We start from the raw sequence: 23052 nt of genomic DNA, 5'->3' as shown, positions 1-23052 counted from the left end.
GCACCTGTGAGCCAAATAGCTGTGGCTCTACCCGGACAATTTCCTCCACCATGACCCGGAGCTCCTCCTCGGAAAAGCGGGAGTGTCTTTGGCGTGCATGGGGTGGTGTGTGTGATGTGTGGGGCGGTGTGAGTGTTGATGTGTGTGGTGATGTGTAGTGGTGTGTGGTGTTTTGTGCGTGGATGTTGTGTGGGTGATGGTGTTGTGTGCCTCTGTATTGTGGGGTTGTCTTTGCTGTGCTGTCTCTCTGCCCTTCGTCCGTGAATTGTGGTCGTAGGGGTTTGTAGGTGATGTGGGTGTGTGTTTTATATTGTATTGGGTGTGTGGGAGTGGTGTGTGTATGTGTATCAGGTGTGTGTATTTGGAATTGTCCAATGTGGCGGTGTTTTGGAGATGTGTGTGTATTTTGAGCGCGGCGGTGTGTACCGCCAATGGAATACCGCAGTTGAAAGACCGCCGCGTGGATTCGTGGGTTGTAATAGCATGGGCGTGTTTCTGTTGGCGTGGAGGTGGAGGATTTGTTTTCGCCAGTTTATCACTGACCTTTGGTGTGGCGGAGTTGTGTGGGTGTCTGAATTTCGGCGGATTCCGAGATGTGTGTCATAATAGCTGTGCCGGAATTCCGCGGCCGCGGCGGTGTATTGGCGGTCTTCTGCACGGCAGTAAGCGGTTTTTACCACCAATATTGTAATGACCCCCATAGATTACTTATACGTTACTTAAGTGCTGTGAAAATGGTGGTGAAATAACGTGGATTATTTCACGCAGGCTGGAATAGCAGGCCTGTGCAAGAGTTTGTCTGAGCTCCCTATGGGTGGCATAAGAAATGCTACAGCCCATATGAATCTCCTGGAATCCCAATGCCCTGGGTACCTAGGTACCATATACTAGGGACTTATAAGGGGGGGTCCAGTATGCCAATAGAAATTGGTAAATGTAGTCACTGGCCTACAGTGACAATTTTAAAAGCATAGAGAGCTTAAGCACTTAGGTTCTGGTTAGCAGAGCCTAAGTGACACAGTTAGGTACTACACAGGCATACACATTAGGCCATAAATTATAAGCACTGGGGTCCTGACCACCAGGATCCCAGTGAGACAGGCAAAAACATACTGACATATAGGTTTTTATCTATGAGCACTGGGGTCCTGGCTAGCAGGATCCCAGTGACACAGTAAAAACACACTGACACACACTCACAAACGGGCCAAAACTGGGAGTAACCATGCTAGAAAGAGGCTACTTTCTCACACAACCCCCCAAACGAAGGACAATAAGGTTACCATAGCCAGTTGAGACTTTATTGTCTAAGCCGTGATAAGTGGAGAGTAGATCTGCAATAGAGTGGTTACTCCCTTTATCATTCACTCTATGGTTACTTCCCTGTTGGGATGTAAACCGCCCTGTTTGGAGATTTTTACCTAACCAACAGTGTGAGCGTAAATTCTCAGAGTTCCTTTGAGTATGTTTTAAAGTTGGGCAGTGGGATTGGTCCACTGGGCCTATGTCAAATGCAGGAAATGCTAGACAGGGATGCTGTCTCAATAAAGCCATAGCTGGGCAAAAACTTGTCCATATGGCTGTAAGAGAGAATAGGGTTGCTGTTTCTCTTGAGTTAGAGCAGGGCAGGGCTGCTGTCCTATAAGCTCCACACCAGGACAGGGCTGCTGCACTACAGTTGTTTCTCTGAGAGGGCTGGAGGGTTGCTCCATTTACTAAGATGGTGCACTTTTGCACATCTGGATTAGTAATTCCACAGAGAGGTACTTTTACTTCTGGGAGTCCAGCTGTGGTAGCTGAGGGCTCCTTTGGTACAGTTTCCACCCCAGGAGAGGTTTCTCCCACCACAGGAATCGTATCCTTAGAGGCAGGGTGGGGAAGGGATACTTTGATACCCTTTTTACCTGTTGGTGGAGAGGGATCCTGAGTTTTCAGGCCTTTTTCTCTCCTTTGCTTTTTCATTTCACCAGAAAGGAGAGGAAGCAATTCCTCAGGGATATCCAGCATGGACCCATGGGTCATAAACTCTACCTCATCCCAACCTGAGGCCTCTAGGTCATTCCCTAAGAGACAATCTACAGGTAAGCTAGGTGATACTACCACCTAATTAGGGCCAGTTACTCCACCCCAACTAAGTTGAACTACAGCTAAGAGGAGAGAGTGAGTGGAGTCATTGACATCAGTAACTTGGTACTTCTGTCCAAGGAGGTGTTGTGCAGGTGACACCAGGTTTTCAGTCACCAAAGTGATACTGGCACCTGTGTCCCTGTAGGCCTGAGCCTCAACACCATTTATTAAGATTGACTGCCTGTACTTCTCCATGTTAAGGGGACAAGCAGCCAAGGTTGCAAGGCCAATGCCACCAGGTGTGACAGAAACTGTCTTGGGACTGTCTACCCCAGTTTCTATTATGGTCCCAAAAGTGAACCCAACTACACCCTTAGCTTGACTATTGCCAGTAGTCCCACCAGTATTACCACTACTGCTAGGGGCACTTTAGTCTGATGTCTTAGCGGTGGCAGACTCAGGGGCTTTACCTGTGCAAGACAAATCCCCTGGCCAATTGCCTTTATTTCTACACACATAACACCAAGGCTTTTTATGATTGTGTGAAGAGTTTGAAGAAGATGAAAAGGTTTTATTCCCACCCACAGATGAGTGTTTTGGACCTGAAGAAGGATTTTGTGTTTACTTTTATCCCCATTCTTGTCCTGAGATTTTTCACCATATTTCTTCTTGCCATCCTTGTCACCCCACGTATGAGCTTTTCTGTTCACCATTGTTCTGACACATTTGTCTGCCTTCTTTCCCAATTCTTGGGACGAGGTCAGATCTTAGTCCATAAGATACTGATGTAACAAGTCAGGCACACAACTATTCAAACTATGTTCTCTCAGAATTAAGTTATATAGGCTTTCATAATCAGTCACCTTACTTCCATGTAACCAACCTTCTGGGGCCTTTACAGAACAGTCTACACAGTCTGTCCAGTCCTGTGATGACTCCTTTCTGGTCTCTCTGAACTTAAGTCTATACTGTTCAGTGGTTAAGCCCAGACCATCCAAGAGTGCATTCTTAAGAATTTGGTAATTATCTGCATCATCCTCTCTGACAATAAGAAGTCTGTCTCTACCTTTGCCAGAGAAGGATAACCAAAGGATAGCAGCCCACTGTACATGAGGGACCCTCTGACCTTTACAGGACCTCTCAAGTGCAGTAAACCACTTGTTCATGTCATCACCATTCTTGTAAAGAGGGACAACTTTGTGCAGATTCCTAGAATCAAATGAGGGTTCCCTAATATTTGTATTCCTAAAACTGCTACTTCCACCATGGAGAACTAACCCCAAACCATGCCTCTCTTTCTCCACAGCCAGAGATTCCCTGTCTAAGGTCATCTGCTGCTGCAAAAGCTTCAGTCTGGCCTCCTCTAACCTCAGCATTCTGAGTTCCCTATCTAAGGACTGGTCCACAGGGTTAGAAGTATGTGAAGCCTCTGAAACAGAGGTAATATGAGAGTGTGCAGAGGCAGACCTATCTCTAAAAGGGGCCACTCTAGTGACTTGGCCTCTAGGGGTGAAGGGAGCCCTACTTGAGTGTGAACCCTTCCCACTACCAGTTATACTAGGGAGCTTGTTGACAGATAGGTGTGTGGAAGGACCCTCCCCAGGATTGTCATCTTGCTCCTCTGAGCACTCCTGGTTGGAGTCATCCTCTACCTCTTCCCCTGTCTCATCTGGACCAGTGCTGAGTCCCTGGTCATCCTGAAGGAGAAGATTTAAGAGGAACTCCATAATGGGGTTCTTCCCAATCCCTATACTTCTTTCAATACAGAGGCCCCTCAAACTTTTAAAGTTAAGATTTTCATATGTTGTTTTCACAACTCTAGGGGTAGCTTCTACAGAAGACATATTGAAAGAAAAAAGTTTAGGAAAGTGAGCAAAAAGTTAGTAGAATAGCAGAGCTAACTTTTTAGAGAAAAAAAGAGAACTTTTCAGAACTTTGTAAAACTTTTGCAAAGTTTAAAGAACTTTTAAGAAAGTTAGAAAATTGTTTCTAGGTATATAGTATATATGCTCTAAGTATTGGAGCAAGCTTTTCTTGTGAAAAGCACAGGTAACAAAGTGGTAAAGCAATTGCAAGTACTTATCCCACCGCTGCATCATCAATGTAGGAGGCTGGCCTGGTTTGTAGTGGGTACCTTGGGTACTTACACCTTATGAAAATACACACAAAGGGGTCCCTGAAACTATAAGGAGAGCGAACCAGGGAAACGATTCTAAGAAACAAGAGCACCTCTCCTATCTTATAAATAAGGGAAAAAAGCAAGATAATGGGATATTCCTATAATGTCAAGAAGGAAATACCTTTATTATATATCAAAAAGACAGGCTTACAAATGCATAAAATGGTAAATAACATCCCTCCAAAGGCAAGTCAATAAATAGCAACACTACATAGACACAAACACAACACATAAGACAACATTCACCCAACTATGTCAATGACGAACACAAATATATTGAAAATCGCAATACCCCAAAACAATAAGAAAAACTATCCAAGTAAATAATTTCTTCAAAAAATAATATACACAAAACTTCAATATACTACTCAAAGATGAAAAAAACATAAAGCATATCCTTTTGTTTATCTTTGGTGGTTATGTATAGTTAACTATCTGACTCATTCGATGTTTGTTCCACCAATCTCGTTTTAATTCTCATAATTGTATATCACATCCTAGAATCTCACTTTAATCTTCAAAGATGTGTGTCACATCCTAGTCATTACACTCAACTTTGATATTCAGTCACCAATTAGTGTATTGCATCAATCTTCAAGATGTGTATCCAGTTCTCTTCTATAGATCCCAAAACTCTGTTTTTTTCACCAAAAATATTTCTTAATTCTTAAACTGACAATATGCTCAACTTTGGTACTCTGTCGCCAACGCACGTTTCGGTGGATTCCGAACTTCTAATATACACAATCTCTCAACCACCTTCCACAGGGCTGGATTATAATAAGCACCAAAGGCACAGTAATACATCTAGTGTAAGAGGATAAAAAATATACTTATATAACTATATCAATGTCTACGTAACAAATTAGTGTTGTCAAAGTTTTTTTGTCCCAGCCAGTGGTAGCTAATATAGCAAAACAGTGGATGTGAAAACCTATGCCAAGATGGCTAAAACACCCAAATAGGGTATAGCAGTGAAGTACGTCAAACAGAAACCATAACCTAAGTAGTGAACATCAAAGAAAGAAATAAAAACATTACAACAGAACTATACAAATAAATAAAGTCTCCCAAAGAAATACAAAGCCACCTAATAAAAAGAAAAACATTCATTCTCCTGCGCAATATAGAAACATGTCCTGATTATATTGCTGTTTATGGAAAATTGCGATAATTGCAGTATGTTCTAAATATGTAAAAAATTAAAACTCCTGAGTCAAGAAAAACCGGAATGACTGGCTGAAAAACAACTAGACTTTCACTCCTTGTTGACACAGACTCTTCGCTAATAATAACATTACGTGCTCCTCTTTAGCTAAACATCCATTTATTTAGGGAACATCTTACCTTAAAAGCGACGGATGTTCAAATTCCTGCTACACGCATGTTTTAAGCGTTCTCAGACCCGTAGAAGGGCTCAGTTCTGAGAAAGCGTCCTTTTTTAAATGCACTGCAAACGAGGCTACAGGAAGAAATCAACATAGAAAAGGGACTATTCCTCTGGGGAGGCTCATACATCTGTCAACCATGGCAGACATTTTAGCAAGTGTAAACAAATAATAGAAAAGATATAGAAAAAAAAAAAAAAATTGTCTTAAACCTGAGTAATATCTACTAAATATCAAATATATATATATACCTAACTACACAGAAAACCTAAATCCAAAAAACTTTACTATATAAAAAAGAACATAAAACAGTTTTTTTGCTACTTCTCCTAACTGTAGAAATGTTTGTCAAAAATACTTTTAAGTTACTCAAAATATCTAAATTGTAGGGTATACATAGGAGAACCAAAGCTAAAGAAGCTATATCTCCTAGCTCAGGTCTAATGATACATGAAACTCATAAGGTGTTTTGCCATGGAATTTCTTCATTGAGTCCTTTACAAAATGTGTCCAGATAAAAGATCCAAAATACCTCTTGTTTCTTCCTTTCCTTATGTACATCGCAGCCACTTTTGGGGACAATCTTCTCGAAGACTGTCCATCTAATATCCTCCTCCTTATGCTTATGCTCAGCTCAATGGGTCACTAGTGGGGCATTCTGTTTTTGGGTCTTCAAGGACGACCTATGTTCATAATACCACGTCCTAAACTCTCTTGCTGTTTCACCGACGTACCACAAATTGCATGGGCAAAAAATCTGATAAATGACATTTTTGGATATGCAATTTGACAAAGTTTTCAAATCAATCGTCTTGTTGTTACATGTGATGCTGTTGGAAACTATAACACCACAACAGGCTGCACAGTTACCACACCTAGGATTCCCGGTAATCTGATCTAATCCTGAAATTGACTTTTGCAGAGGGTCCTTGCTAATAGTTGTTCTAGATTTGACCAAAAGATTCCTCAAATTGTTGTTCTTTTTTAAGGTAAAAAGTGGTTTCTCCAAAGGCTCAGTCTCCGATCTTACATTAAGGATGTGCCATTGTGAATTTATAATTCGTCTAATTTTGCCATTTATATTTGAATGACGAATGGTACAAACCAACCTTTCATTCGGTTTTCTAGCATTCTTTTGAAACATAGATTGACGGTCATAATACTTATTTCTTTTCTGTGAGTCCTTCACCAGTTTAGGGGGAATTTTTAGACATTTCTTCAGAATGTTTCAAACATTCCTTCATGTCCCTACAATTCCTTCTAATTCGTAAGAACTGACTGAAAGGAATGCCTTGTCTCTGACATCTAGGATGGTAACTGTCATAATGTAAGAGAGTGTTCCTTGCTGTAGTTTTCACATACACTGATACAGCAAGTTTACTATCCCTATGTATAATGCAAACATCTAGAAACTCAATCTTCTGGCGGTCACTTTTCATGGTGAATTTCAAATTTGTACACATAGATTTAGCCACATAAAGAATTCTTCCAGCTGTTCTTTTTCTCCTCTCCGAACAAAGAAAATGTTGTCTATATATCAAGACCACCAAAAAATGGTTTTCAATGTTTTTATTTGGTGGCGTTGTATTTCTTTGGGCGCCTTTATTTATTTGTATAGTTCTGTGGTAATGTTTTTATTTCTTTCTTTGATGTTCACTACATAGGTTATGGTTTCGGTTTGACGTACTTCACTGCTATACTCTCTTTGGGTGTTTTAGCCATCTTGGCATAGGTATTGACATCCACTGTTTTGCTATATTAGCTACCGCTGGCTGGGACAAAAATATTTTGACAACACAAATTTGTTACATAGACATCGATATAATTATATAAGTATATTTTTTTTATCCTCTTACACTAGATGTATGACTGTGCCTTTGGTGCTTATTATAATCCAGCCCTTAGAAAGGTGGTTGAGAGATTGTATATATTGGCAGTTCTGAATCCACCGATGCGGTACACTAATTGGTGACTGTATATCAAAGTTGAGTGTAATGACAAGGATGTGACACACAACTTTGAAGATTAAAGTGAGATTCTAGGATGTGATATACAATTCTGAGAATTAAAACGAGATTGGTGGAACAAACATCGAATGAGTCAGACAGTTAACTATACATAACCACCAAAGATAAATAAAAGGATATGCTTTGAGTTTTTTTCATCTTTGAGTAGTATATTGAAGTTTTGTGTATATTATTTTTTGAAGAAATTATTTGCTTGGATAGATTTTCTTATTCTTTTGGGGTATTGTGATTTTCAATACATTTGTGTTCGTCCTTGACATAGTTGGGTGAATGTTGCCTTATGTGTTGTGTTTGTGTCTATTTAGTGTTGCTATTTATTGACTTGCCTTTGGAGGGATGTTACTTATTTTATGAATTTGTAAGCCTGTCTTTTTGATATATAATAAAGGTATTTCCTTCTTTACATTAAAGGAATATCCCATTATCTTGTTGTTTTCCTTATTTATAAGATAGGAGAGGTGCTCTTGTTTCTTAGAATTAGTACTTACACCTTATACCAGGTCCAGTTATCCTTTATTAGTGAAATGTAGTAGTGCTCTAGCCGCTTAGGCTGATAGAGGTAGCTATAGCAAAGCAGCTTAGGCTGAACTAGGAGACATGCAAAGCTCATGCAATACCACTTATAGTATACACAAGTAAAGACAATACTCAGTGTTACCAAAAATAAAGGTATTTATTTGGGTGACACAGTACCAAAAATATCTTAGAGACAATACTCTTTCTTGAGGTAAGTATTATACACAATATATATACTAGACACTAAAATTAGGTAAACAAACAGTCATAGAATAGCGCAAAAGTAGAAAATACTATAGATTGCAATAGGCCTAGGGGCATCACAAACCATATACTAAAATAGCGGAATGCGAATCACGTATTCCCCCCTAGGTAAATGTAGTGTGTAGAGGGGCACTGGGAGTGTAAGAAAACACCAAAGGTAAGTAAAGTACCCCACCCCAGAGCCCAGGAAAGCAGGATTAAAGTACAGCAAATTTCCTCAGGACACACTACAAGTCGTGATAAGAGATTTTGCAAGAACCAAGTAAGACTGCAAGCAACAAATGGCGAATTCCTGGGCCTGAATACCTGTGGAGAGAGGAGACCAAATCCAGAAGTCAAAGAAGAGTCCAGGAAGGACAGGAGCCCCTGTCACCCTAGAAGATGGTGCAAAAGTGGATTCTCCGGTAAGAAGAAGAGTACAGAAGGGCACGAATGAAGATAGCTGCGAGTTCCTTCTTGGTGCAGGTGATGTCCCACGTTGAGTTGTTGGATGTAGGCTGTTTGTGTAGCTGGATTCTGCCAACAAGCCTTGGTTCACGCAAGTAGGCGGTTTACATCAAAATGGAACTGCTTGGACCCAGGAGGGACCTGGTGGTCTCAACTCGGACTGAGGAGGCAGAGGGGGCTCTCAGCACTTCAGAGAGCCCACAGAAGATCAGGCAGCATGCAGGCAACACAGGGACAAAGAAGATGCAAAGTTCAGTCATCACAGCACTACAAAGGAAGGTTCCACGCCGCTGGAGAACAACTCACCAAGTTGTGCGTCACAGGATCGAGTGTTGGAGATCTGGGCTACACTGTGCATGAAGGACTATTGAAAGAAGTGCCTGGAAGCCCAAGGAGCTGGAGGAGACACAGTGCACAGGGGTACTGTTGCAGCACAGGGAGGCAAGCTCTTACTTCCACCATATTTGGGCAGCTGGACCTTAGGACACTCTGGGTCACACTGGTCCACCACCTGTGTTCCAGGAAGCATGCTCGTCATCAAGAAAGGACTTCCACAGTAACGGTCATCATCACAGAAGGGTGCTTGCAGAAGCAGGGAAGTGACTCTGTCACTACACAGTAGATTCCTTCCGTTCTTCTGGTGCAGGGTGAAGACAGGCAGTCCTCAGAGCGTTCACACCTTGGAAACTGTTGCAAATGCTGGCTGGAGCTGAAGTTGCAGGTCACAGGACTCACCCTGGATACTTTGTTGCAGTTACAGCGGTTCCTAGAGTAGTCTGCGGTTGATCTGACGGTCAGAAGCTGAAGCTGGGGATGCAGAGGAGTCCTGGAGGAATCTTGCAAACCGAATCTGAGGAAACACCCAGAAGAGAGACCCTAAATAGCCCTGAGAGGGGGATTGGCTACCTACCCAGGTATGCATCTATCAGGAGGGGTCTCTGATGTCACATGCTGGTACTGGCCACTCAGAGGTCTCCAGAGTGTCCCCACACCTTGGAATCCAAGGTGGCTAACACCAGGGACACACTGGAGGAGCTCTGGGCACCACCCCTGGGGTGGTGATGGACAGGGGAGTGGTCACTCCCCTTTCCTTTGTCCAGTTGCGCGCCACAGCAGGGACTGGGGGTCCCTGAACCGGTGTAGACTGGCTTATGCAGGGAAGGCACCATCTGTGCCCTTCACAGCATTTCCAGAGGCTCTAGGAGGGTAACCCGCCCAAGTCTGTAACACCTATTTCCAAAGGGAGAGGGTGTAACACCCTCTTCCCAAAGGAAATGCATTGTTCTGTCTTACTAGGACTGAGCTGGTCAGTCCCCAGGAGGGCATAAACCTGTCTGTGAGGTGGCAGCAGCTGGTGCTGCAGTGGAAACCTCAGAGAGCTGGTTTGGCAGTACTGGGGATCCTTGGTGGAGCCACCAGGGTGCATGGGATTAGCCCCCATTACCATATTTGGAATGTGGGACCATTCCATGTTCTTATACACCTCACACAGCCATATTTGGGGTTACCATTGTGAAGCTACATATATGTATTGACATATATGTAGTGCATGTGTGTGATGGTATCCCTGCACTCACAAAGTCTGAGGAATTGGCCTTGGGCAACATGGGGGCAACTTTTGCTAGTGCAAGAGTGCCATCACACATACTAACTTTGCACCTAGCCTTCAGTAAATTAAGGTTAGACATATAAGTGACTTATAAGTTACTTAAGTTCAGTGAAAATGGCTGTGAAATAGTGTGTGCACTATTTCACTCAGGCTGCAGTGGCAGTCCGGAAGAAAGGTTTGTCTGAGCTCTTTATGGGTGGTAAAGAAATGCTGCAGTGCATAAGGATCTCCTGGAACCCCAATGCCCTAGGTACCTAGGTACCGTATACTAGGGACTTACAAGGGGGGGGTCCAGTGTGCCAATTAGAATTGGAATCTGGAGTCATTAAACTATGGTGACAAATTTGGTATGTAGAGAGGGCATAAGCACTGGAGTTCTGGTTAGCAGAACTTCAGTGACACAGTTAAGCATAGTGACAACACACACAGAGGCCACAAACTATGAGCACTGGGGTCCTGGCTAGCAGGATCCTAGTGAGACAGTAAAAACACACTGACAAACACTCACAAACAGGCCAAAAATGGGTTAACCATGCTAGAAAGAGGCTACTTTCTCACAGCCTGGTAAGCCGAAAAGATAACAGACCACATCCAATGGGACAAGGTGGAAGAAGAAGGCTGTCTGCCCTTTTTGAACAGGCCCAAAGTTAACAAAACGGTTGTCAGAGAGACGAAACTCGGAAGACCTAGCCAAATTGATCTTCAATGCGTGGACAACATCCAAAAGATAAAGGAAGGGTCAGAGACCAAGGCATCCGGAGGCAGGACAGGGAGAACAATTTCTCCTGCAAAGAAAGATCCTGTTTCAAGAGGCCCTCCATCTCACCCTCCAGAACGTGAAACACAAACGTGCCAGAGTTCGCAGAGGAAATAGAGGGATGGACAGAGGAGAAGACACCATTTTGGCTCCTCCGCCAGGAGACAGAGAAGAGGGAACCAAGGTCTCTGAGGCCAAAAAGGAAGGCCCACAACCACCTCCGCCACATCCTGGAGCAGGTGAGACAGGAACCGCTCGATCAGGGAAATCAAGGAAAAGGCATAAAGAAGACCCCGAAGCCAATACCTGGTCAGGGTATCAGTCCCCAGCACACCCATAGTGAGGAGTCAGATGAAGAAGAGGGGAAACTTGGCATTCAGGGGGGTAGCAAAGAGATCCACTGTTGGAACACCCCACCGACTACAAATCTGGGAAAACTCCAAAGGAACCTGAACAAACTCCAGGGAGGACGGGAACACCCGACTAAGGAGATCCGCCTGCCCATTCAGCACCCCCTGAATGTGAATGGCCTGCAACCCGAGGAGATGGAACTCTGCCCAGGAGATGATGTGGGCAAGGAGATTGAGGGAGGAGGACCCGGTGCCGAACTGGTGATTGATGTATGACATTGCCACTTGGTTGTCCACTCTGATCACCACCAAGAAATCCCAAAGAGGGGAAGCAAATACCTGAAGGGCATTCCAGACCCCTCAAAGGTCCCTCCAATTGGAAGCCATTGAAACCTCCTCCACGGACCAGAGGCCGTGAGCAGTGAGGTCCCCCCAAGACCGCCCCCTAGCCCTGGCTGCTACCATCAGTATTGAGAACCAAAGGAGTCGGAGACTGAAGAGGAAAACCACGGTTCAGGGAAGGAAGAGGCAACCACCAGAGGAGATCTTGGCAAACTGGAGCGGAAACAGGAATAAGAGCCTCGTAGTTGCGGCTGGCCAAAGTCCAGTGAAGCAGAATATGGTGCCCCACTGGGCCCAAGTAGAGGCGGGCTCACGGCAATATATCCAAAGTCGCTGCCTGAAAGAAAGAAGAAAACAAAGTAGCATCCAACAACAGGGACAAGCAAGACTGTGGCAAGGAATGGGGAGAAACACTGGAAAACACAGCCCTATCTTATCATCAGACCCTGAAGATGCAGCCATTCTCTAGCAGAAGCATTTTGAACCTACAGGAGGCTCTGAAGAGATTGACGTAGCCAAGCTCACCTGTAGGCAAGAAGGGACACTATTCCCTGTTCCGTATCAACAAAGACACCAATATACTCCAGTTGCAGAGAGGGGGTCAGGTGGGACTTAGAGTGATGGATCAGGAATCCGAAACTCTCCAAAAGGGACACCGTGGCCATGTCCGCCAGAGATCTGTCCAGGGAGGGTGCATGGATCAGAATGTCATTGAGATTCGGGTGGACCAAGACACCCCTGGAATGAAGGAGACCCAACACCGGGGCCAGAACCTTGGTGAAAATCCTGCGGGAGTACTTGAGCCTAAATGGAGGTACCCCGAACTGCCAATGTTGGGAGCCCACTGCAAACCTCCGGAACTTCTGAGAGACAGGAGCCACCCTAACATGCAGATAGGCATCCTGAAGATCAATCTTTGTCAGGAAATCCCCCGGAGAGACCAACGGAATCACCTGACACTAAGTGGGAAGCTGAAAATGCAGGGTCAGGACAAAGCAATTCAGAAACTACAGGTCGATGATCAGACAAAAATCCCCTGTGACCTATCTGACCATGAAGACATAGAAGAATAGCAACCGCACCCACTCTCCCGAGGAGGAATCTTAGGAAGGGCACGTTTCAGGACCAGGGAGGTGACACCATCGGCTAGGGCCAACCTTTTCACCAGATCCCAAGGCTTTGATGCCTGCAGGAAGTGAGGATCTGGAAACTCTGGAGAAATGTCCAGACAAACACCCTGGAAAACCACCTGAAGAACCCAGGCGTCCATGATGAAACTAGCCCAAACAGGAAAAAACTGAGCCAGGCGGACCCTAACTAGAGAAATGGAGGAGCAGCCCAGTCAGGAAGGATGTTTCAGATCCCCCTTACCACCAGACTGATGAGAGGCACCCCCTGAAGGAGGACCACCACACTCGAACCAGGAGCGGACAAGCTGGGAATCAGGTTGGCATTTCAAAAACTGATCCCCACGTCTCTTACTGCCATCCCAGACTTTAGGCTTCTGACAGAAAGGTTGAACCTTTAAAGGACTTCCTGAGGACCTCCTCCAGTTTATCCCCAAAGAGTTTAGAACCCCCAGAGGGCATGTGCAACAAACAATTATTCTGGGATGAATCAAACCTCCAGACCCTGAGATGGAGATGACCCCAGCAGAAACAGAACCAGCAGTGCCCATTGCAGAAGCTTGAAGAGAGTCAAAGGCAACATCATAAAGAATCTTTGCTTGAATCTCCATACGGAACAGAAAATCAGAGAAGCCCTCACCATCCTGAATAGCAGAGGAGAGCCACTGAAAATCCTTGACCAGGTACTGGGATGTATAGACCCCATAGATCTCAGAACGTAAGGAGAGACTGAGTCCAGCGTGAGGTCTCTTGAGAGCAGCCTCAACTTTCTTATCAACGGGATCAGTCAAATTAACCTCTTCTGAAACTAAGGAAGGTTTACCCGTAAGGATAGAAGTCAAAGGATCCAAAGTGAGAATTTGAGGTACAAAGTCTCCCCTTGGGACAAAGGATAAAGGCAGCACATGAAGCGAGGAACAGAGACTCTATCAGGATCCCTCCATTCACGTTGCAGCAAGGTTTTAACAGCAGGGATAACAGGAAGCTTGGGAATGGAAGGACGCTGAAACTGCCAGAACCATTCCCAACTAGTGCAAGGCTAGTCCAAATCCACAGGTAGCTGGATATTGGACAACAAATATGACTAAATTCTCCTTCAGAATATACTTCCCCTTTGCAAAGGCACCAGTCGGAAACCCCAGATCATTCTCATCTTAATCAGGAGACAACCAGGAGGACACCGAAGAAGGAGAAGAAACAGACGAGGCTGAACCCGAAGAAGATGCAGGAGAAACAGGGGAGGATTCCCATGCTGCAAATTATAAGTGTCCGATAGCTGACGAACCATGTCCTGGAGTAGAGACTATAGATGGTGTTAAGGGAATAACTCATAAGATGAATTTAGAGTTGTGATTAGTGAATATTGCATAGAGTGTGATGTTTAAATTGATGAAAATAAAGACATTATTATATTAGGACAATAATAATTGATGTTTTATTGGTCCAACTGATATATGTTTATTGATCCCTTGAGAGTTATCATTGTTTTCTTACGAGTTAGCAGCTGTAGAAATAGCTGCAAAAATTCACTATTTACCCAGTGGCTGGATAAATAGCTGCTACCTTTAAAAGATGTTTTCCTTCTTTTTGAATGTTTGTTTAAGAGTTGGCAGTGGTCCCATGGCCACTATCTATTGTTAAACTTTTTAAAAAAAATTCACTAAGAGGACACATTCTCCTCCATTGATGTTTAAATACATTTTCAATGTTCTGGGATCCTATTTCAGTTGCAAAATATTGTAGTACAAGATACTGCTTCAGTATTTGAGAAGGACTCCTTTAATTTTCATACGAATAAAATGTGGTTAGTATATAGTGAAAACATTTTGACAGCTGCAAACACTTAATTGGACCATTTGGAGTGTTTGCATGCAGCCCTTAAAATGATTAGTACATCTGACCGATTGTGAGATTTTGTTATCAATTATATTTTCAAGCTCACCCAACAGTTATATAATGAAATAGCTAGTTTATTTTTACCTCCGCTCTGATCGACATGTTATCCTCATCCTAGATGTGCAAATACATTTGGAACAACAATGTGCTAAGTCTCCAGAAAATAAAAACAAGATTGACAAAAAATAACTAGGTACATTTTGTGTAGGATGAAGCCTGAAAAAATCATCTTAACAGAAGTCTAAAATTACTCATTTACTTGACAGAGTTTTTAGTGAGGAAAAGGATGCAGAATAGAAAACACTGTACACTCCTGAAAAGTTCTACATTGAATTAACCGAATAACTCAGCCTGTTGGAGATTAATTATGATAACGTATTGCAGTCTCATATACTATGCAAATGTTCTGCATCACTGAAATCCTGGAAATAAGTTTGTACCAGATTTTCCTTGCTATTAAGGAATACATAGTTAGCAAACCATGCATAATCATGATGTTTCATCTGTTACTTTGGTGGACTTCTTTGAAAGGCAGTGGCAAGTAAAGCCTTAATGATTTCCAAATCCATGATTCTAAAGACTGGGAAATGTGGAGTAAGGTTTGTATTATTTATCTTTGTAACTTGCACCCTCCTTTTTGGTCTTTGAAGTGGTTTGTAAATTATTACTATTCCCAGTGTTGTACCTGTAGAATAATTGCTCTCACTGTAACCTCTGGGCTGTTAAGGTGCTGAGAAATTCTTGCCTCTGTTTTGCTCTGCTCACATGTTAAACAAACATTGTAGTAAACATTAAAAAGAGAACATGGTAAAAGGTTTGTTCTTTGATGAGACACCATCACACTTGAACGAGATACATTGATAGTCAAACAACCTATGCAGAATTATTTGAAGATGATGCCCTTTAAAATCTCCTTCGATCAAAGTGGAATAGAAGGGCGGTAGAAACTTGGCTGTGCTTTTGAGCACTGCAGATCGCAACAATAGAGTTGCTTCAAGACATATATGAGCTCAGCGGTTCCTAAACTGTGGTCTACGGATCACTAGTAGTTCCCAACAAAGACACAGGGGGTACGCAACTGTTTAAAACACTGTTAGATATTAATAAAGTATGTTCATAAAAAGCAAAATGTTACCTTAAAATTTTCAATATGCTCTCTAAATGTGAAGTAATTTGAAACTGAAGGCTAAATAATAAATTTGGTATCCTCAGCTTGATTCACAGGAGCAGCACAAGTACATCAGACAGAATCTAGTAGTTACAATCTGCAGCTTCAAATAAAGCATTGGTGTGCACTGACAAAAAGAGCACACATTGAGGGCCAGATTTATCATTGGACTGTGCTGCACTAGTGTCACACATGGTGTTGCAAGGGCAATACACCCCTTAAGGCAGAGATACAAAGAAACACAAGACCACCTTGCATGTTCTGCCTTGCATTATTCTACCCTGGAGAGGCCCTCCATGGGTGGAGCATTGGTGATCCATGCACCCACTCATGGAATTAGGAGCATTCCCTGATTTACTAAGATTTGTAAACCTGGGAATGTGTCAAAATGCTACACTATCCTGATTGAGGGGCAATGAGAAGAAATATCTGCAATCCGCAGCACACTCAGAAGGAGGAAACGTTTTCTAAGGATTTTTTTTGCAGGAACATGTCCCATTGTGCACATAAACAAATCTGCCTGCAATGGAGGCTCCCTTGCACCATCGTGCATGGCCTGCGGACGTCATTTCAGTGAAAACTAAAGTAAAATGAGCTGATCAGCTGATTTAACTTTCTCTTTCTCAGTGCTCAGGGTGCTATCTCAGCCTCCAGAGCACCGAGGTATGCGGGAGAGGTATCATTGGAAAGGAGAAAATCTCCTCTTTCCAGTGGTACCCTTCTCTAGTGGATCCCTTCTTGGGAAATTGGGGCAGGAGAGCGAACTCCAAGCAGGGATTCAACTATAAGATACCAGGGAGGGGGGAGCTTCCTCTTGGGCAACGCTTTTGCCCCCCCCTCCATGATTTTCAGCTAAATCAATCTTTCTGCTTCCCCGGGGAGAAGATGGGGGCAATAGCCCCTGATAAGGTATATCCTAAGTATTCAATATGCTCAGTTAAAAATGTGCATTTTTCTCAATTCAAACACAAGCCTGCTTTTCCCAGAATTTGCAACACGTTATTTGAGATGATGTAGTGTTTTTCAACTGTCTCACCCATGATCAAAATTGCTTCTTGGGGTTCTTCCCAATCCCTATACTTCTTGCAATACAGAGACCCCTCCAACTTTTAAAGTTAAGATTTTCATATGTTGTTTTCACAACTCTAGGGGTAGCTTCTACAGAAGACATATTGAAAGAAAAAAGTTTAGGAAAGTGAGCAAACCGTTAGTAGAATAGCAGAGCTAATTTTTTAGAGAAAAAAAGAGAACTTTTCAGAACTTTGTAAAACTTTTGCAAAGTTTAAAGAACTTTTAAGAAAGTTAGAAAATTGTTTCTAGGTATATAGTATATATGCTCTAAGTATTGGAGCACGCTTTTCTTGTGAAAAGCACATGTAACAAAGTGGTAAAGCAATTGCAAGTACTTATCCCACCGCTGCACCACCAATGTAGGAGGCTGGCTTGGTTTGTAGTGGGTACCTTGGGTACTCACACCTTATGAAAATACACACAAAGGGGTCCCTGAAACTATAAGGAGAGAGAACCAGGGAACGATTCTAAGAAACAAGAGCGCCTCTCCTATCTTATAAATAAGGAAAAAAGCAAGATAATGGGATATTCCTATAATGTAAAGAAGGAAATACCTTTATTATTTATCAAAAAGACAGGCTTACAAATTCAAAAAATGATAAATAACATCCCTCCAAAGGCAAGTCAATAAATAGCACCACTACATAGACACAAACACAACACATAAGACAACATTCACCCAACTATGTCAAGGACGAACACAAATATATTGAAAATCACAATACCCCAAAACAATAAGAAAAACTATCCAAGCAAATAATTTCTTCAAAAAATAATATACACAAAACTTCAATATACTACTCTAAGATGAAAAAAACACAAAGCATATCCTTTTGTTTATCTTTGGTGGTTATGTATAGTTAACTGACTGACTCATTCAATGTTTGTTCCACCAATCTCATTTTAATTCTCATAATTGTATATCACATCCTAAAATCTCACTTTAATCTTCAAAGTTGTGTGTCACATCCTCGTCATTACACTCAACTTTGATATTCAGTAGATCCCAAAATTCAGTTTTTTTCGCCCAAAATATTTCTGAATTCTTAAGCTGACAATATGCTCAACTTTGGTACTCTGTCACCAATGCGCGTTTTGGTGGATTCTGAACTTCCAATATACACAGGGCCATATTTATACTTTTTGACGCAAAACTGCGCTAACGCAGTTTTGCGTAAAAAATTTTAGCGCTGTCTAACGCCATTCTGAGGCGCCATGCGGGTGCCGTATTTATTGAATGGCGTTAGCCGGCGTTAGCCGACCGGCGCTGCCTGGTGTGCGTGAAAAAAAACGATGTACACCAGGCAGCGCCGGCGTAGGGGAAAAATGGAGTATGGGCGTCCAAAAATGGGGCAAGTCAGGCTGAGGCAAAAAAATCGCCTTAACCCGATTTGCGCCATTTTTTTACGACGCCCAACCCCCATTAACATGACTCCTGTCTAAGCAAAGACAGGAGTCATGCCCCCTTGCCCAATGGCCATGCCCAGGGGACTTATGTCCCCTGGGCATGGTCATTGGGCATAGTGGCATGTAGGGGGGCACAATTCAGGCCCCCCTATGCCACAAAATAATTAAAAAAAAAATACTTACCTGAACTTACCTTAATGTCCCTGGGGTGGGTCCCTCCATCCTTGGGTGTCCTCCTGGGGTGGGCAAGGGTTGCAGGGGGTGTCCCTGGGGGCAAGAGAGGGCACCTCTGGGCTCATTCTGAGCCCACAGGTCCCTTAACGCCTGCCCTGACCCAGGCGTTAAAAAGAGGCGCAAATGCGGGTTTTTTTGCCCCGCCCACTCCCGGGCGTCATTTTTGCCTGGGAGTATAAATACCACGCACATGCCTGGGAGTCATTTTTTTAGACGGGAACGCCTACCTTGCATCTCATTAACGCAAGGAAGGTGTTCACGCCCAAAAATGACGCTAACTCCATGAACTTTGGCGCTAGACGCGTCTAACGCCAAAGTATAAATATGGAGTTAGTTTTGCGTCAAATTTGCGTCGAAAAAAAAGACGCAAATTCGTCGCAAACGGAGTATAAATATGCCCCACATTCTCTCAACCACCTTCCTCAGGGCTAGATTATAATAAGCACCAAAGGCACAGTAATACATGTAGTGTAAGAGTATAAAAAAATATACTTATATGACTATATCGATGTCTATATAACAAATTAGTGTTGTCAATAATGTTTTGTCCCACCCAGTGGTAGGAAATATAGCAAAACAGTGGATGTGAATACCTATGCCAAGATGGCTAAAACACCCAAAGAGAGTATAACAGTGAAGTACGTCAAACGGAAACCATAACCTATGTAGTGAACATCAAAGAAAGAAATAAAAACATTACCACTGAACTATACAAATAAATAAAGTCTCCCAAAGAAATACAAAGCCACCTAATAAAAAGAAAAACATTCATTAGAATACAAATTAACAATTAATAACTGTACCAGTTGAAAACTCTCCCTTATATAGTGAGTTCTGTATGTCTTATTCCAGGTTTCTATAAGCCAGAAACAAAAAACAATAACATAAGAATCAAAAAGGCCAAAAGTCTCATAGACCTAAAATTGATGAAAGTTTTGTCTCCTGCGCAAAATATAGAAACATGTCCTGATTATATTGCTGTTTATGGAAAATTGCGATAATTGCAGTATGTTAGAAATATGTAAAAAAGTAAAACTCCTGAGTCACGAAAACCGGAATGACTGGCTGAAAAACAACCAGACCGTCAGTCCTTGTTGACACAGACTCTTCGCTAATAAGAACATTACGTGCTCCTCTTTAGCCAAAAATCCATTTATTTATTCAACATCTTACCTTAAAAGCGACGGATGTTCAAATTCCTTCTACACGCATGTTTTAAGTGTTCTCAGACCCGTAGAATTGATCAGTTCAGAGAAAGCGTCCTTTTTTAAATGCACTACAAACGAGGCTACAGGAAGAACTCAACATAGAAAAAGGACTATTCCTCAGGGGAGGCTCATAAATCTGTCAACCATGGCAGACATTTTAGCAAGTGTAAACCAATAAAGAAAAAATATAGAAAGAAACCCAAACGTTGTTTTAAACCTGAGTAATATGTACTAACCAGTGATCCTACAATGAAAACAAAAAACCTAAACTTATAAGACATCCAACAAAAGCCAAAAAATATAAAAAATATATATATATATACCTAACTACACACAAAACCTAAATCCATAAAACGTTACTATATAGGAAATAAAATAATTAAAAAAATGTTGCTACTTCTCCTAACTGTAGAAATGTTTGACAAAGATACTTTTAAGTTACTCAAAATATCTAAATTGTAGGGTATACATAGGAGAACCAAAGCTAAAGAAGCTATAACTCCTATCTCAGGTCTAATGATACATGAAACTCATAAGGTGTTTTGCCATGGAATTTCTTCATTGAGTCCTTTTCAAAATGTGTTCATTTAAAAGATCCAAAATACCTCTCGTTTCTTCCTTTCCTTATATACATCGCAGCCACTTATGGGGACAATCTTTTTGAAGATTGTCCATCTAATATCCTCCTTATGCTTATGCTCAGACCAATGGGTCACTAGTGGGGCACTCTGTTTCTGGGTCTTCAGGGATGACCTATGTTCATAATACCTCGTCCTAAACTCTCTTGCTGTTTCACCGACATACCCTAAATTGCTTGGGCAAAAAATCTGATAAATGAAATTTTTAGATCTGCAATTTGACAAAGTTTTCAAATCAATCGTCTTGTTGTTACATGTGATGCTGTTGGAAATTATAGCACCACAACAGGCTGCACAGTTACCACACCTATGATTCCCGGTAATCTGATCTAATCCTGAAATTGACTTTTGCAGAGGGTCCTTGCTAATAGTTGTTCTAGATTTGACCAAAAGATTCCTCAAATTGTTGTTCTTTTTTAAGGCAAAAAGTGGTTTCTCCAAAGGCTCAGTCTCCGATCTTACATTAAGGATGTGCCATTGTGAATTTATAATTCGCCTAATTTTGTCATTTATATTTGAATGACAAATGGTACAAACCAACCTTTCATTCGTTTTTCTAGCATTCTTTTGAAACATAGATTGACGGTCATAGTACTTATCTCTTTTCAGTGTGTCCTTCACCAGTTTAGGGGGATAACCACTTAAGAGGAATTTTTTAGACAGTACTTCAGAATGTTTCAAAAATTCCTTCATGTCCCTACAATTCCTTCTAATTTGCAAGAACTGACTGAAAGGAATGCCTTGTCTCTGACATCTATGATGGTAACTGTCATAATGTAAGAGAGTGTTCCTTGCTGTAGGTTTCACATACACTGATACAGCAAGTTTACTATCCCTATGTATAATGCAAACATCTAGAAACTCCACCTTCTGGCGGTCACTTTTCATGGTGAATTTGAAATTCGTATCACATAGATTTAGCCACATAAAGAATTCTTCCAGCTGTTCTTTTTCTCCCCTCCAAACAAAGAAAATGTCGTCTATATATCAAGACCACCAAAAAAATGTTTTCAAATGTTTTTCTTTGGTGGCGTTGTATTTCTTTGTGAGCCTTTATTTATTTGTATAGTTCTGTGGTAATGATTTTATTTATTTCTTTGATGTTCACTACATAGGTTATGGTTTTGGTTTGAAGTACTTCACTGCTATACTCTCTTTGGGTGTTTTAGCCTTCTTGGCATAGGTATTGACATCCACTGTTTTGCTATATTAGCTACCACTGGCTGGGACAAAAATATTTTGACAACACTAATTTGTTACATTGACATCGATATAATTATTTAAGTATATTTTTGAATCCTCTTACACTAGATGTATTAATGTGCCTTTGGTGCTTATTATAATCCAGCCCTGAGGAAGGTGGTTGAGAGATTGTATATACTGGAAGTTCGGAATCCACCGAAATGCGCGTTGGCGACAGAGTACCAAAGTTTGGCATATTGTCAGCTTAAGAATTAAGAAATATGTTTGGCGAAAAAAACAGAGTTTTGGGATCTACTAAATAGAAGAGAACTGGATACACATCTTGAAGATTGATGCGATACACTAATTGGTGACTGAATATCAAAGTTGAGTGTAATGACAAGGATGTGACACACAACTTTGAAGATTAAAGTGAGATTCTAGGATGTGATATACAATCCTGAGAATTAAAACGAGATTGCTGGACCAAACATCGAATGAGTCAGACAGTAAACGATATATAACCACCAAAGATAAACAAAAGGATATGCTTTGTGTTTTTTTCATCCTGGAGTAGTATATTGAAGTTTTGTGTATATTATTTTTTGAAGAAATTATTTACTTGGATAGTTTTTCTTATTGTTTTGGGGTGTTGTGATTTTCAATACATTTGTGTTCGTCCTTGACATAGGTGGGTGAATGTTGTCTTATGTGTTGTGTTTGTGTCTATTTAGTGTTGCTATTTATTGATTTGCCTTTGGAGGGATGTTACTCATTTTCTGAATTTGTAAGCCTGTCTTTTTGATATATAATAAAGGTATTTCCTTCTTTACATTATAGGAATATCCCATTATCTTGTTGTTTTCCTTATTTATAAGATAGGAGTGGTGCTCTTGTTTCTTAGAATTAGTACTTACACCTTATAGCAGGTCCAGTTATCCCTTATTAGTGAAATGTAGTAGTGTTCTAGCAGCTTAGGCTGATAGAGGTAGCTATAGCAAAGCAGCTTAAGCTGAACTAGGAGACATGCAAAGCTCATACAATACCACTTATAGTTACACAGTACTGATACACAAGTAAAGACAATACTCAGTGTTACCTAAAATAAAGGTATTTATTTGGGTGACACAGTACCAAAAATATCTTAGAGACAATACTCCTTCTGGAGGTAAGTA

General features: G+C 41.7%; 1 protein-coding gene across 4 annotated transcripts in view; it reads right to left on the bottom strand.

Annotated features, from left to right (window-relative positions):
* Window positions 1–23052, bottom strand: part of LOC138295898 (amine sulfotransferase-like) — an 895551-nt gene that overhangs the window by 844346 nt on the left and 28153 nt on the right. The window contains exon 1 of one of the 4 annotated variants that reach the window (XM_069234510.1): window positions 20023–20347. The exons of 2 other annotated variants lie outside the window; for them this stretch is intronic. The gene's annotated coding sequence lies outside the window, so the exon portion shown is untranslated. Of the gene's footprint in view, window positions 1–5593; window positions 5802–20022; window positions 20348–23052 lie in introns of those variants that run through there. One more of the 4 variants, XM_069234509.1, reaches the window with a different exon arrangement.

Source organism: Pleurodeles waltl, chromosome 5, assembly GCF_031143425.1.
Source record: "Pleurodeles waltl isolate 20211129_DDA chromosome 5, aPleWal1.hap1.20221129, whole genome shotgun sequence".
NCBI lineage: Eukaryota > Metazoa > Chordata > Amphibia > Caudata > Salamandridae > Pleurodeles > Pleurodeles waltl.
This window is presented reverse-complemented; position numbering and strand designations above follow the sequence as displayed.